We start from the raw sequence: 19,098 nt of genomic DNA on the forward strand, positions 1-19,098 counted from the left end.
GTACTTTTTTTAAAAAAGCGGCACAGGTAATGTGAAATCCACACTGCCTGGAACATCAGACATTGTATCAAGCATAACACAGTGTCCGTAGGCGCCGCATAATCAAAGAGAAAGCTCTCTTAGCCGCACAGCAGTGGTTGCAGCAATTTGACTGGCATAAGGTGTGGCATTAAATTCAGGGCATCAGATGATACCGTCCTCAATGCCATCTTTTGGATCAGCCTGAGTATATTATTACCATATTCGTATTCTACTCTCCAATACCTTTCATTTGATACCTATATTGTCCCGATCGGTCCACTTTTGATTTTGGCTTGTATTTTTGGCATAAGGGGGAGGATCCGTCCCCCTTCCAATATCGAAAAATTATATAGCCTATGTTTCCTTCCAGACAAACCTACACCATATGCGAAAATTTCGGGAAAATCGGTTCTGCCGTTTTTCAGTTCATTCGGAACAAACAAACCGAGGCCCATATATCCGTGATTGGCTAATGTGGCCATTTTGGGCGTTTTTGAGGGGGTGGGATGACCCCCTATACAATGACAAGAATTTGCATGCCAGATTCGTTATCTACTCCCGCATACTTTTCATTTGACACCCATATTGTCCTTATCGGTCCACTTTTGATTTTGGTTGGTGTTTTTGGAGCGGCGGAGGGCGGAGGGTCCGCCCCCTTTTGTTATCAGTAATTTATAAAGCCTATTCCTACTGACTGACCATATTCGTAATCTATCCCCGGAATACATTTCATTTGAGTCCCATATTGTCATGATCGTCAAATAAATCTATTTTAAGGGGTTTTGGGGCTGGGGCGGCCCCCATGTATTTGGACCCAACTTTTATTATGAAATTCGTACTCTACTCTTGAGTACCATTTATTTGAATCCCATATTGTCCCTATCGTCCACTTTTATTTTTGGGTAGTCCTTTTGGGGGGAGGGTCCGCCCCCTCCCGATATCAAAAAATTATAAAGCCTATTCCTACTTCCCGACCATATTCGTAATCTACACCCGGAATACCTTTCATTTGTGTCCCCAATTGTCATGATCGTCAAATAAACCTATTTTAAAGGGTTTTGGGGCTGGAGCGGCACCCCAGGTACTTGCACCCAACATTTATTGTCAAATTCCTACTCTATTCTTGAATACCTTTCATTTGAATCCCATATTTTCCCGATCGGTCCACTTTTATTTTTGGGTAGTACTTTTGGGGTAAGGGCGAGGTTCCGTCCCCCTTCCAATATCAAAAAATTATATAGACTATGTTTCCTTCCAGAATCTGCGAAAATTTCAAGGTAATCGGTTTAGCCGCTTTTGAGTCTATACGGAACAAACAAACAAACCGACAAACAAACACAAATTGAATTTTACATATGTATAAGAAGAATGCATGTCCTCATGCTATACCAATATCTTAAGATATTACAAACGCAATGAAGACGTAAGTATCCGCATACCCCCATGCTATGGTAGAATAGTAAACACCTAAGAATTTAATTAATTTAATTTATACTCATTTTAAATTTGTCAATTAAACATATCACAAGTTAATCTCAACTTTCATATACTCACAGCAATTTTTGCACATAGTCATGAGGTACAATTTATTCACACTTAAACAGTTTTAGTTCATTCGGAATATTATTACCTTGACGCTGCAACAATTTGTTTGGCTGTATCCTTAGAAACTCTTAAGCACAACATAGTTTGCATATGTGGTTGGGGGGGAAATGCAATTTTGCATTAAAATGCGCTGAGAATGAATTCTGGTAGATAATGAGATGCACCAAGAGAAAATCATTTCCTTTTTGTGGAAGTACGCCAATATAACTGGGTGTGGAGGAATTAGCTTTTCGCAACAAAGTCTAAAATGAATCCGAAAAGCGTATAGAGCATATAAAGCAAACCTGCAATCTGTAGCAATGAGGTATCGGGAGAAAAGGAGAGAGTGGAAACGTCTATTCCGTAGAAAGAAAAAAGGATATGGAAAGACTTGAATGTGAGCGATTTGAGATGTACTGGAGTCAGAATGAAGTCCGGAAATTCTACCAAAGAATTAATCATCAAATCGATAACTATGGTGCAGGCACATCCTCCTGCAGAGCCAAAGAAGGAAATTTGGTTACTGACACAGTTACCTGGTGCGAATGTGGAAATAACACTTTACCCAACTGCTAGTGCCCGACGTTGGCGGCGAAGAGGATACCGCAGAACGAATCCCTGATGATGGTATAGAATGTCTACCTCCTAGTCAGAATGAGGTCCGAGTATCAGTGACCCGACTAAAGAACAACAAGGCATCAGAAGCCGACGGTTTACCCGCTGAACTATTTAAGAGCGGAGGCGACACGCTGATAAGGTGTATGCATCAGCTTATCTGCGAAATCTGGCTAGAAGAACGCATAATCGATGATTGGAATCTCAGCATACTATATACCGTACACAAGAAAGGAGACAAGAGGGAATATGCCAACTACAGAGGAATAAGCCTCCTTCCCATCGCATACAAGAAACTCTCGAGCGTACTGTGTGAAAGATTAAAACCTAAAGTCAATGAGATAATTGGTCCTTATCAAAGCGGCGTTAGACCTGGTAAATCCACCCTGGACCAGATATTCACACTGCGCCAAATCCTGGAAAAGACCCGAAAAGGACAAATCAACACCGACCATCTCTTTGTTGACTACAAAGCCGATACTTGATACTCCTTTACGTTCAAAGGTATTTCAAACCATGTCGAAGTTTGGTATCCCTGCAAAATTAATAAGACTCTGCAGGATGACACTTGCTGATACGCTTTCCTCAGTAAGAATAGGAAAGAATCTCTCTGAACCATTTAATACCAAACGAGGTTTCAGACAAGGAAATAGCCTATCGTGTGATTTAATATCCTGTTGGAGAAGATTATACGAGATGCAGATGTAAATAGATATGGCACACTAATCACGAGACATCATATGCTACTCGCCTATGCCGACGACATCGATATCATAGGTCGGTCACCGGAAGTAGTAACTGCAGCCTTTGAAAGAATCGAAAGAGAGTGAGTGAAAATGGGTCTGGCAGTAAATGGAGATAAGACGAAAGGGATGGTTTCAATTCCCAAAAAACCTTGCACAACTGAGCAGATTAAGAAAATGGAGAAAGTTGGGAATCACAACTTTGAGACAGTCAGTAACTTTATTTACCTCGGAACCGCCATAACCGAAACGAATGACACCAGTTTTGGGATTAAGCGAAGAATAATACTGGCAAACAGATGCTACTTTGGACTAAGTAAGGTCACCTCTCGACAGACGAAGACTACACTTTACAAGACACTGATACTACCCATGCTGTTATACGTATCTGAAGCATGGGTACTTGTGCAAGCAGTTGAGGCAGTGCTTGGAGTATTTGAGAGAAAGATTCTTCGTAAGACATATCGATCAGTTTGTATTAATGGAGAATATAGGCGACGTATGAACCACGAGCTGTATGAACTGTATGACGACGATAGCATAGTTACACGCATCAAAATACAACAGCTGCATTGGCTAGGTCATGTTGTCAGAATGTATGAAGAAGCTCCAACAAAGAAGTCTTTTAAAAGCAAACACGGTGGTACACGCAAACCGGGAAGACCAAAAGCCCAATGGAAAGATCAAGCCAAATCGGTTTTGAGTTTTGCCCTCTAGAGGCTAAAAAACATGATCAAGAGATCTGTTTATATGGGAGCTATATCAGGCTATGAACCAATTTAGAACATACTTGACACTACTGCTATAAGTCAAAAAACTACTTCGTACAAAATTGCATCTAAATCGGATAATAATTGCGTCATCTGGCGGCTTAAGAAATGAAGATGCGAAATCGGTTTATATGGGAGCCTTATCAGGTTATGACATCATAGTTGTTAGAAGTTGTAGGAACACAAAATTTCAGACAAATCGAATAAGAATAGTGCTGTCTAGAGGCTCAAGAAGTCAAGATCCAGTATCGGTTTACATGACTGTATAGCAAAACAAGCCCAACTGGCCTACACTAATAGGAAGTATTCTTGCAGCATTTTAAACGCCTATATTTATTCCTTCGAAAGTGGCTACATCGACTAAACATGTCAAGACGACCAATAATATATTTTCTTTGTTGGGTCTCAGATCAATATCTCAATGTGTTACAAACGGAATGACAAAATTAGTGTTCATCCAATCCTATGGTGGAGGGTATACAAATTGAAATATCTCGGGAATTTGTCATAAGTTTCGACATGGATTAAAACGACAAAAGTGGATTAATGAACTTACATTTTTTTATGGTGATAAAGCACCGTGCTACAGGATGGTGCGACTAGTTTAATGAATTCAGTTGTGATCGACCCTCGCTCAAAGTCGAATTGAGTGAAGATCGTAATGCAAGATCGCCATGTGACATATCATGAGATAGAGGCATCCTTCGGCCTTTCTTTCACCAGCATTTATTCGTCTTTTCATGAACACTTTGCGGTGCTTCAAAATGCATTTATATTCTATGCATGCGAGCCCGAAGCAAAACAGCAATAGACAGTGTAGATCTTCGAAAACCAGCCAAATCTAACGAAAGCTTTTCGTGTCCGTCCGATCGTCTATCGAAATCACGATAGCGGTCGAACGCGTAAAGCTAGCAGCTTGAAATATTGCACAGATACTTAATATTGATGTTGGTCGTTGGGGATTGTAAATAGGCCATATCGGTTCAGATTAATATATAGCTCCCATAAAAACCGATCTCCCGATCGGTCTTCTTAAGACCCCGAATTTTTTGAATTTCTCTGAAATTTTGCATGCGGTGTTTTGTTACGACTTCCATTAACTGCGCCAAGCAGGGTCTAAATCGGTCTATAACCAGATACAGCTCCCATATATAACCGATTTCCCGATGTGACTTCTTCAGACCTTACAAGCCGCAATTTTTGTCTGATTTGGCTGAAATTAAGCATGTAGTGTTTTGTTACGACTTCCAACAACAATGCCAAACACGGTCCGAATCAGTCTATAATCTGATATAGCTCCCATGTAAACCGGTCTCTCGATCATCGTTGTTCGGTTCCTAGAATCTTTAATTTTTGCTGGATCATTGCGGATATCATAAAACTGATTCAACAATAATCATAAAGCGAGATTCCCGGTTATGGCTACCCGTAATGACTCCTGTTAGTCTACTCAGTATTGTGTTGCACAAAGCAAGCAGTTACTCTACAAAAAATTTATGCAAAATAAATTTAGTTGAAGGGCATAATTTTATTCCACATACAAAACTTCTGTCAGTATGTAGAATAAAATTTTGCCCTTCAAGCTTTTGCTACCTTTACACTTTCCTCGTATCTTGATCTGTGAGCTACAGACTCAGATCCTCTTATTATACCCTCCACCATAGGCTGGTGGAGGGTATAACACCTCGAAATATGCCTCTGAGACCCCATAAGGTATATATATTCTTGATCGTCATGCCATTTTAAGTCGATCCATGTCCGTTCGATCTAGTCATGTCCATCCGTCCGTCTGTCTGTCGAAAGCACGCTAACTTTCGAAGGAGTAAAGCTAGCCGCTTGAAATTTTGCACAAATATTTTTTGATTTGACAAAAATTTTGCACGTAGTGTTTTGGTACCACTTCCAATAACTGTGTTAAGTATGATTCAAATCGGTTCATAATCTGGTATAGCTGTCAAATAAACCGATCTTGGATTTTGACTTCTTGAGCCAATAGAGCGCGCAATTCTCATCCGACTTGGCTGAAATTTTGCATGATATGTTTTGTTATGATTTTCAAAAAAAGTACCAAGTATGATTCAAATCGGTACATAACCTGATATAGCTGCCATATAAACCGATTTGGGATCTTGACTTCTTGAGCCTCCAGAGGGCGCAATACTCATCCGACTTGGCAAAAATTTTGTACAACGTCTTCTCTCATGACCTTCAACATACGTGTCTTATATGGTCTGAATCGATCAATAGCTTGATTCAGCTCCCATATAAATCGATCTCCTGATTTTGCTTCTTGAGCCCCTACAAGGCGCAATTCTTATCCGAATGAACTGAAATATTACACAATGACTTATACAATGTTCAGAATTCATTTATGGTCCGAATCGGACTCTAACCTGATATAGCTCCAATAACATAACAGTTCTTATTCAATATTCTTTGTTTGCCTAAAAAGAGATACCGCGCATAGAACTGGACAAATGCGATCCATGATGAAGGGTATATAAGATTCAGCCCGGCCGAACTTACTTGTTTTTTTTTCCTATACGACAAATCAGGCTTTTGAGTGAACTCACATTTATGGTGCTTTACCCCCTCAACCTAAACTAACCTAGCCAAACATCATTTAAGATATCCTTCAGAGAGCTGGGCCCAGATCATCATCGTAGCTTACATGTTTTTGTAACCTAGGTCGTTTCTTTTAGCCCACCCTGTTTGATTTACAAAACCAAAAGTCTAACTATTCCATAGCATGCATATAGATGTGCAACTTATCAACGCTCTTTTCAGCATTTAATGCAAAGACGACTTTGTGCCCCTCACTAAAGTAAATCAAGTCAAGGGAAATTCCTTTTGGGCCACTCCTACTTGGAAAATAATCTCAAGTTTGCATTTAAACTTGTGAAAAATACTTTGACTTGTGAAAATAAGTTTTCAAAACTATGGCATCACAGCAGGAAACATCAAATGTGCGATATGTTTCATAAGGTTAATTAGTTTTTTAAGCAGTTTTATTTGCTGCGGTTGCAATGGAATTTCATAACAGAACATCCAACAACAATAGCAACCCCATAGAGTTTTGCTGCATCTCCAACAGCAGCAGCAGCAGCAGCAGCGGTTGCGTGAAGTTGTATTGAAAACCTTGGAAATGTAAATAAAAATAGGTGTGACTTAATGGGACTTAACTTGGTATTCATGTGGAAACTACTTCATTACATATGGGATATATGGTGCTGGGTTGCTAACATTTGGCCCACTTCAACTTGACGAGTTAACGTTTAAGACTTCAATTTAATAAAAGATTTGCTTTTGTGTAAAAAACACAAAAAAAAACCAAACTTCACAATCACTTCAGAAGGTTTTGGTAAAGCCCATACCTTATACAAAGTTCTTCCTATCAGTTGATTGTCTCTTTGACTATGAACAGCTTACTGTACATCCTGTTGTCCATAGAAAATATTTTGAGGAATACCTGAATTGGCCCGCCGGCTTAAACGTTTGCGACTTTTGAAGGGGGTACAATTCTTTTTTGCTGATTTCGATAAAATGTCAATTTTTCTTTTTGCAAAACGTACCAATGAGCCATTTGTTTAATAAGGCAGGTCCAAATGTTAACTGACTCAAATAATAAATTTCTTTATCAACGTATATGAAAGGCCGGTCCTCTAGTTGCAGAAAATTTCAAATTTATGAAATCGAGGTAAAAGTAAAAAATTTCATGCCGGCGTCGTCAATGGACCATACTTCTTCGTCGACGATGACAAAAAATCCCGGCCGACACGGATAACTGTAGAGCACCAAACAGGCTGGAACTTTGAGCTCCTACTTGTGTGGTGTCCATCGTTGCCACGGGAAGCTTAGCTGAAAGCTACCAGGCGCGTCCACAGGTTGCGGATGGTGGAAAGCTCCGTTTTTATGCAGAGTAGCTGCAAATGCCGCCGTGGGCAGTCAGCGATGGCTCTTACTGGCTCTTTATTAAATACTGAGTGCCAATGATACTCGAGATTACAAGGCAAGTTATTGGCGCCTTCAAATAACCAATGGCCAACATTAGCATCTGTTCCCAGGTTAGGGGCGGCTGGAGGCGAGCGTCGGATCTCGAAGCAAGCGTCTCGCCAAAACGAGGGATACATGTGCAATCCCACAAAACCCATGCGGTTGGGGCGCTGGGCCAGTAACCCGCCCCCGGAAAACTGAGAACTATTATGAAAAACAGAGGAATAGAAACAAGTAAGAGCGTGCTAACTTCCGGCCGGGCCGAATCTTATATACCCTCCACCATGGATCGCATCTGTCGAGTTCTTTGCGCAGTATCCCTTTTTAGGCAAACAAAGAATAATGAATGTAGACGGAGGAGGAGGTAGAGCTATATCAAGTTATAGTCCGATTCGGGGCTCAAGAAGCAAAATCGGGAGATCGGTTTATATGGGAGCTGTTCCAAGCTATATATCGATTCAGACCATATTGCACACGTATGTTGAAGGCGATGGGAGAAGCCGTTGTACACAATTTGTGCCAAATCGGATGAGAATTGCGCTCTATAGAGGCTCAAGAACTCAAGATTCCAGATCGATTTATATGGCAGCTATATCAGGGTATGGAGCGATTTGGACCATACTTCGCATAAATGTTGGAAGTAATACCAAAACACCACGTGCAAAATTAAAGCGAAATCGGATAGGAATTGCGCCTTCTAAAAGCTCAAGAAGTCAAGACCCAAGATCGGTTTATATAGCAGTTATATCAGGTTATGAACCGATTTGAACCATACTTCGCACAGTTGCTGGAAGAGATATCAAAACACAATGTGCAAAATTTCAGTAAAATTGGATGAGAATTGCGCCCTATAGAGGCTCAAGAAGTCAAGACCCAAGATCCGTTATATATGGCAGCTATATCAGGTTATGGACTGATTTGGACCATACTCCGGAAAATTTTTGGAAGTGATATCAAAACACTATTTGCCAAACTTCAGCCAATTCGGATAACAATTCCGCCTTCTTAAAGCTCAAGAAGTCAAGACCCAAGATAGGTTTATATGGCAGCTATACCAGGTTAAGGACCGATTTGAACCACAGCACAGTTGTTGGAAGTAATATCAAAACACTATGTGCAAAATGTCAGTCAAATCGGACGAGAATTGCGCCCTCAAGAGGCTCAAGAAGTCAAGACCCAAGATCGGTTTATATGGCAGCTATATCAAAACATGGACCGATTTGGCCCATTTACAGTCCCAACTGACCTACACCAATAAGAAGTATTTGTGCAAAAGCGGCTAGCTCTACTCCTGCAAAAGTTAGCGTGCTTTCGACAGACGGACGGACGGACAGACGGACGAACATGGCTAGTTCGACTTAAAATGAGAGGCTCAGCCACAAACCGCATAAAAGCCAAATTCTTCAACATCAGCCTTATTTGTGCCGATGTCCCGACGGAAGACAAGGACGAGCAGATCAAGGATATTTTCTACGAGCGCCTAGAGAGAGAATATAACCGCTGCCCGCCCATGATATTTAAATCGTTCTTGGAGATTTTAATGCCAAAATAGTGGAGGAAGAAATTTTTGGTCCAACAGTCGGAAAGTTCAGCCTCCACGAGATAACGTCCGACAATGGGTTGAGGCTGATAGATTTCGCAGCGGAGCACCAGATTTCAACATAAAAATATTCACAAAGCCACATGGCTGTCACCCGATCAAAACACGAGAAACTAAATTGATCACGTTGTGATAGATGGAAGGCATGGAGATGGAAGGCGTGAAGCGAATATAGATTCGGATCATTACCTTGTTGCAGCAAAGGTTCGCACACGTTTGAACATGGCGAGGAAAGTACGATCTGACACTGCACGGAAGCTGGACATTGAAAAGCTGCAAACACAACAAATGGCAGCGGCATACTCCACTCGACTGACCCAACTGTTAGATGAAAGCACTCCTTGTTCCGATGATATAATGGTGCAGTGGCAAACTATTGCCCACTCCAGGGAAAATGCCGCGAAAACCGTATTTGGGTACCGGAAGCCTCTTCCAAGCAACTCATGGTACGACCAAGAGTGTCGAGATGCTACTGAAGCCAAGAATGCGACATATAGAGAAACCCTGCAATCAGTAGCAACGCGACAGATGAAGGAGAGGTATCGGGAGAAAAGGAGAGAGGAGAAACGTCTATTCCGCAGAAAGAAAAATGGAAATGGAAAGACGTGAGTGTGAGCGAATTGAGATGTGTCAGAATGAAGTCCGGAAATTCTACCAACGAATTAAACATCAAACTGATGGCTTTGGTGCAGGCACATCCTCCTGCAGAGACAAAGAAGGAAAACTGGTATCTGAAACAGATAGTGTGCTGAGGATATGGAAAGAAAATTTTACCCAACTGCTAGTGTCCGAGGTTGGCGTCGAAGAGGATACCGCAGAACCAATCAATGATGATGGTATAGAATGTTTACCTCCAAGTCAGAATGAGGTCCAAGTAGCAGTAACCCGACTTAAGAACAACAAGGCAGCAGGAGCCGACGGGTTATCCGCTGAACTATTTAAGACTGGAGGCGACACGCTGATAAGGCGTATGCATCAGCTTATCTGCGCAATTTGGCTAGAAGAACGCATACCCGATGATTAGAACCTCAGCAAACTATGTCCTCTACACAAGAAAGGAAACAAGACGGAATGTGCCAACTACAGAGGAATAAGTCTCCTCCCCATCGCATACAAGATACTCTCGCGCGTACTTGTGTGAAAGATTAAAACCTAAAGTCAATGAGACAATTGGGCCCTATCAATGCGGCTTTAGACCTGGTAAATCCACCCTGGTTCAGATATTCACACTGCGTCATATCTAGGAAAAGACCCAAGAAGGACAAATCAGCACCTACCATCTCTTTGTTGACTACAAAACCGCCTTCGAGACTCCTTTACGTTCAAAGGAATTTCAAGCCATGTCTGAGTTTGGTATCCCTGCAAAATTAGTAAGACTCTGCAGGGTGACACTTGCAGATACGCTTTCCTCAGTAAGAATAGGAAAGAATCTCTCCGAACCATTTAATACCAAACGAGGTTTCAGACAAGTAGACAGCCTATCGTGTGATCTCTTTAATATCCTGTTGGAGAAGATTATACGAGATGCAGATCTGAATAGATATGGCACACTAATCACAAGAGAACATATGACACACTAATCACAAGAGAACACATGCTACCCGCCGCGGTCACCGGAAGTAGTAACTGCAGCCTTTGAAAGAATCGAAAGAGAGTCAGTGAGAATGGATCTGGCAGTAAATGGAGATAATACGAAATGGATGGTTTCAACTCCCAAAACACGTTGTACAACCGAGCAGATAAAGAAAATGGAGAAAGTTGGGAATCACAACTTTGAGATAGGCAGTAACTTTATCTATCTCGGCACCGCCATAACCGATACGAATGACACCAGTTTTGAGATTAAGCGATGAATAATACTGGCAAACAGATGCTACTACTTTGGACTAAGTAAGCGGTTTAGAAACAAGGCCACCTCTCGACAGACGAAGATTACACTATAAAAGACACTGGTAGTACCCGTGCTCTTATATGGTTCTGAAGCATGGGTACTTGTGAAAGCAGACGAGGCAGTGCTTGGAGTGTTTGAGAGAAAGATTCTTCGTAAAATATATGGACCAGTTTGCGTTAATGGAGAATATAGGTGACGTATGAACCACGAGCTGTATGAGCTGTATGACGACGATAGCATAGTTGCACGCATCAAAATCAACGGCTGCGTTGGCTAGGTCATGTTGTCAGAATGGATGAAGAAGCTCCAGCAAAAAACTCTTTTGAAGGCAAACACGGTGGTACACGCAAACCGGAAAGACCAAAAGCCCCATGGATAGATCAAGTGGTGGGAGACACCTCGAAACTTGGTGTTTGAGGTTTTGGAATGACCGCTGAAGATCGAGGCGCTTGGAACGCTTTGGCCAGTGGAACAAATGTTCTGTCATATCCCATTAAAGTAAGTTAAGATAGAATAAAAACAGTGCAACGCTTCAAGCTGTGGTTGTAAACTCTCGTTTTCAGATCTATAATGCAATATGATGTTGTGGTCTGTTGAATGGTGCTTCAATCATCCACCTTCTCTTCAGGTTGGTTTAACATTAGCAACTGCTTTATACTCAATAACTTGTTTGAGTTGGTCTGATTATCGATTGTCACTATGATGTAACAAACCTAGCCAAATCTTACCCAACTTCATCCATACCCAAGCTATTGTTTCACAAATGACATGACATATTTGGAATGTACAGTAAAAACCATCGAGATCTTGTAGAATGTCCCATTTTGGAAAATTTCATGTGTGTCAATATTTCAATGCACATGTTCGAGTATGTGTGTAAATGTGTCACGTACCTATATTCCTGATGCTGAAATCAAAGAACATATAGAAATGATGATAGCATGGCAGCAGAATATCACACAAAACGACAACACTGGCATCACAATGTATTTAACCTAAGGCTACAAACGGGAGTACTGACATTCCATAATACTTTGTTGGGCTCTATGCAACGTCATATGAAAAGTCAGTATAAAGGGTGTAGAGACTTAGAGATGATCAGACAATATCACGTAAGAGTATATAGGTAAAAAATTTTAAAAATATCGGTTAATAAATGAGCTTTCATAGGCTCTAGAAGTAAAACACATACATGGGAGCTATATGGATAAGACAAACATGTGAACAGCCTAACAAATAGACAGACGGCCATGTCTGACCCGAATCTGGTATGTCGATCGTTGTCGATCGCATTTGTTAAGTTCTTTGGTCGGTATTTCAAACAAAGGATAATGGATAAGTATTGCTATGCTATTGGAGCTATATCAGGTTATAAACCGATTTGGGCCATACTTGGCTTGGATGTTGAAGACAATTGTAGATCCCATTGTATCCTATCGCATAAAAATTGCGACCTAGAGGGAGTTAAGAAGATCCAGAGAGGAAAGGGAAAAGTCGGGCGGAGCTGACTATATAATGCCGTATACCTACAATACAATTATAAATTCGGGCAATAGATACATGTATATGAGAGCTATATCTCAATCTGAACCGATTGTTTTAGAAACGATTGTTTGAAAATTGTTGTTACTACGGCTACATTAGTGCAAATCGGGCGATACAAATATATGGGATCTATATCTAAATCTGAGAGGATTTTATTGAAATATTGCAGATAGGCTAAGATCAGTAACAAAACAACCCAGGACTAATTTTGTGCAGATCGCTTGAAATTTGTAGCTACTAAAGGCATTAAAGTGATCGGGCGATACATATATATGGGAGCTATATCTTCATCTGAACCGATTTTGATGAAATATTGCAGATAGGTTGAGATCAGTAACGAAACAGACCGTGCAAAATCTTGTGCAGATCGCCATTAAAGTGCAAATCGGACAATACATATATATGGGAGCTATATCTTCATCTGAACCGATTTTGATGAAACATTGCAGACAGGTTAAGATCAGTAATGGAGCAATTCGTGCCAATTTTTGTTCAGATCGCTTGAAATTTGTAGTTACTACAGCCATTAAAGTGCAAATCGGGCGATACATGCATATGGGAGCTATTTCAAAATCTGAACCAATTTTTACTAAAGTTCATCCTTCAACCAAAAAAAGTGACATGCGCAAAATTTCGTGACGATTGGACCACAAATACATCCTGTACCTTGATTACAAAAATACATGGACTCACAGGCGGACAGTCGAACAGTCACTTTCGAATCAGAAAGCGATTCTGAGTCGATCGGTATACTTATCAATGGGTCTAGATCTTTTCAAAAATCTATAATACCCTGTTCCACAGTCTTGGTGTAGGGTATAAGAAATAAAAGCGTGCCAAGTTCGGCCGGGGCGAATCTTATATACCCTCCACCAAGAATAGCATTTGTCGAGTTTTTTTCCCGGTATCTCTTTTTAGGCAAAGAAAGGATAAAAGTTAAGAACTGCTATGCTGTTGAAGCTATACCAAGTTATGGTCCGATTCGAACCATAATTGAATTGAATATTGGAGACCATATTAGAAGTCATTATGTAAAATTTCAGTCAATCCGATAAGAATTACTCCCTTTAGGGGCTCAAGAAGTAAAATCGGGATATCGGTTTATAAGGAAGTTTTATCAGGCTATAGACCAATTCAGATCATATTTAACAAAACTTCAGGCAAATCGAATAACAACTGCTCCCTCTAGAGGCTCAAGAAGTCAAGATCCCAGATCGGTTTATATGAGAAGTTTTACATGACATATATCCTTACCTCACAAATGTTGCCAGCATTAGGAGGGGAAAACCACCGCTGAAAATTTTTTCGATGGTTTCGCCAGGTTTTGAACCCAGGCGTTCAGCGTCATAGGCGGACATGCTAACCTCTGCGTTACGGTGGCCTTAAGTTTACCCCCATCCTATGGTGGAGGTTTTAAAAAGTGATTCGGATTCGGATCATACTTGGCAAGGACTCTAAAAGTTATAGCCCATTTGCAATACCGACTGACCTACACTGATAGGAAGTTTTTGAGCAAAATTTCAAGCGCCTAGCTTTATTCCTTCGAAAATTTGCGTATAAACCGATTTCCCGATTTAACTTCCTGAGGCCATAGACGCCGCAATTATTATCCTAATTGGCTAAAATTTTGTTGCGACTTCCCAAAACTTTGAAGCCACCGTAGGGCAGAGATTGGCATGTTAGCCTATGACGCTGAAAGCCTGGATTCGAACACTGGCGAGACCATCAGCAAAAATGTTCGCCGGTGATTTCCCCCTCCCAATGCTGGCGACATTTCTGAGATTCTATCCTATGTACAAAATTCTCTCCTTCTTCACTGTACGCCGTTCGAACTTGGCTGTAAAAAGAAGACTCCTTATCATTGAGCTTAAACTTGAATCGGACTGCACTCAGTGATATATGAGAAGTTTGCCCCTGTTCCTTAATGGAATGTTCATGGGTAAATTTGGATTTGCATTTCCCAACAACTGTGCCGAGTATGGTCCATATCGGTCATTGTTGTTGTTGTGTGGCTACAAACATTGGCATATGGAGGCAGACGAGCAAGCTTGTTCTGAACTATACGACCGATCGCTGCGGGAACATGATGATCATTGGTTCTTTAAAGGCGCCAAAATCTCGCCTTATCGTATCGAGTATCATAGGCACTGAGTCTTAAAGCAAGAGCCACCTGTCCTCTCACTGAGACTCTCCACTCGATAGATAAGTTAAGCATCTCGTGATAACAAAAACACCACACAGATTGGAGTTAAACGTTCCAGCCTAAATGCTCCATATGGAGCATTCCACTATCCGCAACCTGTGGTTAAGTTAAGCTTCTCGTGATAACAAAGAGCACCACACAGATTGGAGCTCAATGTTCCAGACTGAGAGATGCTCAAAGTTATTCCTTGCCGAGCCTTATCGGTCTATAACCGGTTATAGCTGCCATATAAACCAAACTGCAGACTTTACATCTTTCGCCCCTAGAAGACGCAATTGTTATCCTATTGGGCTGAAATTTTCCGCATTGCGTTTCGTTAGGACTTTTATCTATCCTGCCAAGTATGTTCTAAATCGATTAATAATTTAAATGTTTGTCTGATTTGGTAGAAATTTGGTATGTAGAAATTTTTAGCAGAATCCATGCTGATGGTTTCCTAAGATTTGGCCCGGCCGAACTTTACACATTTTACTTGGTTGCTTATAAAAACGTATCATGGTTACCCATGGTAACCCTTTACTACTCCACATTTTACACAATGACATGGACTTATCATGCCCTGTTATGATTCTGCCATATCACAGGATGCAGCATCTATCGCTTGCACATACGTAGGACGCCATGTTCTGCTTGCAAACCAACATGCATACGCAGTGATTTGCAGTTGCTGCTATTACTGCCACCTGCATGTGAGTGCATGCATATGTGTGGGTGTGGGGCATTTGAAAATGATTGGTGTTTTAAAATAATCTATGCTTTTTGTACGTGTAAAGCAATCATAATAATATCGATGAACGATGAACGACGAACGAACAGCCGGAAGTATTGTTGATGTTGCCAACAATGCTGCCATTGGTGATGTTGTAGCCATAGTAACCGTGACTTTTGATGCCTGTAACCAAGCATAGCTGTTCGTTGCCGTTTACCAAAGTGCTTGGGTGAAACATTTACTCTTTTGGCTATGCCATAGGAACTGCTGATGCCGCAAAAAAAAAAAAAAAAAAAAAAAAAAAAAACAAAAAAGAAAAACAACTTAAAAATGTATGGCTAGAATTTCACACAGAAGGGAAATCGCAACACATGTTTTCCTTCCTGCAAGTTGTTGAAGAGGCTAAAATTGTTTGCACAATAAATTGAAATCGACAACATTGTGAAATCATAACTCCATTCGCTTGGAAATGGATAAAAAAATAACAAAAATGGAACTGGCCAAAGTAAAAAAAAAATGCTCAATTCATTACAGCAAATATTGGGTTACCAGTTGAATCATTAAATTTTAAATGGGCAAATATTTCAGGCAGGGAATATGGAATATACCTCGAGTCAGAGAAACAAATTGATTACTTACAAAAAAACTAGTAAAGTTCGGCCTGGCCGAATCTTGGGAACTCGTCACCATAGATTCTGCTTAAAATTTACACAAACTGAAGTTACTTTTAAGGCCATAATTTTATCTCACGTACCAAATTTCTGGAGGATTAGGCAACAAATCATGTTTCTAGGAGCAGTTGAAGGCTAATCAACTTATGTAAACCCATAAGTGGGGAACTTTATAGACTGACTAGCCGAATCGGGCCCGCTACCCTGCGCCTTCTTTAACTTTCTAATATCCTTTAAGTGTGGGGACACTTCGCCCTGAATGTGACTATCGAATTTGTGCCATTGTAGCATACGTCAGCTTATACAATATATCCATTTGGCGGGTTTTGGGCGGCCCCCGAGGCACCAGACTACAACAACAGAAACCACGTTTTAATTTTAGTGACGGTAGATTAGGTTGAAAACAGGGTGCAGTTATTAATCCGTCGCATGCCACTATCGACATACACCCAAGCCAGCAATAGGCTTGTTGTGCGCTCTAAAAACTTCAAAGTAACCTCGAAGAAGAAAATTTTAATTTTTAGGAAAATCTCCAACGGAATATTGGGAAATGTGTCACACCGATTTTGAATATGTGAGCTTGTAGTCTTATGTGCCATCAAAAGCTATACTGACCTCCTTCTTACTTCCTTTCAGTAATAGCATCTTCCTCTCACGATCCGGATAACCCCATAGGACTTTCGACGTCTTACCGACTATTTCGTTATTACAGTGTTACGTTTGTAGCCCACGCGCTTAATTCGAAATGCCTCTGCCCGAAAGGCTTCGGGTTAACCAAGTTTATCGACGGCAGTCCTCTGGTTTTCACTGCCAAATCGTCTGCCCTTTCACTCCCCCTTATTCCGTTATGGCACGGCACCCAAACGATGCGGATTGTGCCATCCTCAGAGAAGGCTTTAATTTCCTTCTTACACTTCTTGGTGACTGTAGGAATGCAAAAAAATTTCGAACCAATCGCATCACCAATCTCCGAGATCTGGTGTTTTTAAAAATTAGGGTATATATAAATATGGATATCAAATTCGTGCAACAGTCCCAAATCCCTTTAATTTGAGCCCCATATTGCCATGGTCGGTAAATATGAACCGTTTGGAGGGTGTTTGGGACTGCGGCGGCCACCGATACTTTGCCCTGAAAATAGATATCAAATTTGTTCTTTACCTCCCAATACCGTTGATTTGAGCTCCAATTTGCCATAGTCGAATATGAAGTTCAGTTTAGGGAGTGACGCTCTTAAGCACTAAACTAAACATCCAAAATTGGATATCAAATTCGTTTTATTCTCTCAAATACCTTTCATTTGAGTCCCATATTGTTATAATGGATCAATTTACCTATTTGACGTATTTTTAGGAGGAAAAGTGCCACCTGGACTTGAACGCAAATTTTAATCTACTCCCAAATATTTTTCACTTGAATCCTACATAGCTGTGGTCGGCCAATATGACCATTAAGCAGTATTTGGAGGTAGGGCGACCTCCCATTATTTGGATCTAATTTTGTATGTCATATTTGTAATCTAATGTCGAATACTTTTCATTTGAGTCCCATATTGATAGGAACGCCGAATGTATCTGTTTAGAGGAGTTTTGGGGTTGGGGCGGCCCCCCAGTTAATTGAACCCAATTTTTAATATGAAATTCGTACTCTACTCCTGAATACCTTTCATTTGACTCCCATATTGTCCCGATCGGTCCACTTTTATTTTTGGGTAGGACTTTTGGGGCAAGGGGGAGGGTCCGCCCCCCCTACCCTTCCGATATCAATCTAGTAAGGAAGGGCAAAAGTCGGGTGGTGCCGACTGTATAATACCCTACACCTACCCTTTAAATTCAATGTGGGACCTATATCCAATTTTGAACCAATTTTGATGGACCTCGGCGAGCAAATATGTTCAAACTGTAAAAACTTAGGTTGACAAATGACAACATTATGGCAAATTACCCAAAATCTGACAAACATATATATGGGAGCTATATCTACCTCTGATCCGATTTCAAGCAAACTTTTCAGATAATGTAGTAGTCGTCGAGGAAAGCGTGTACAAAATTTTGGCAAGATTGGTCAAACAATGCGCTTGCAGTGGCTCTTGGGGTGAAAATCTGGCCATATACTATATGACAGCTATATCTAAATCTGGGCCGATTTCTATGAAATTCACCAGTTATATTGAAAGTCATAAGAAAATCCTTTTTGCAAAATTTCGACAGAATCGGTTAACAAATGAGCACTTTTTGCATTATTTCTTAAATTCGGACGAATATATATATATGGGGACTTTACCTTAATCTGAGCCGATTTCGAGCAAACTCCTCAGACACTGTGGCAGTCGTCGAGGAAAGCGTTTTGTAAAATTTGAGCAAGATGGGTCGATAAATGCGCTTGCTGTGACTCTAGAAGTTAAAATCGGGCAATATATATACATTAAAGCTATTTATAAATCAGAACCGATTTCCATGCAATTCGCGAGTAATATTGAGAGTCAAGAGAAAATCCCTCCTGCCAAGTTTCGAAAAAATAGTTTAACAAAAGACAATTTTATTGCAATATTACTGCAAGTCGGACGAACATATATATGGGAGCTATATAGTCGTCGAGGAAAGTGTTGTGCAATATGTTGGCATGATTGGTCAATAAATGTGCTTGCAGTGGCTCTAGGAGTGAAAATCGGGTGATATACATATATACAGGGTGGCTGATGAATATTGCTACAATGATGAATATTGCTACATTTTTTTTTCGGTGTATGGAAT

This window comes from Stomoxys calcitrans, chromosome 3 (genome assembly GCF_963082655.1).
Source record: "Stomoxys calcitrans chromosome 3, idStoCalc2.1, whole genome shotgun sequence".
NCBI classification, from domain to species: domain Eukaryota; kingdom Metazoa; phylum Arthropoda; class Insecta; order Diptera; family Muscidae; genus Stomoxys; species Stomoxys calcitrans.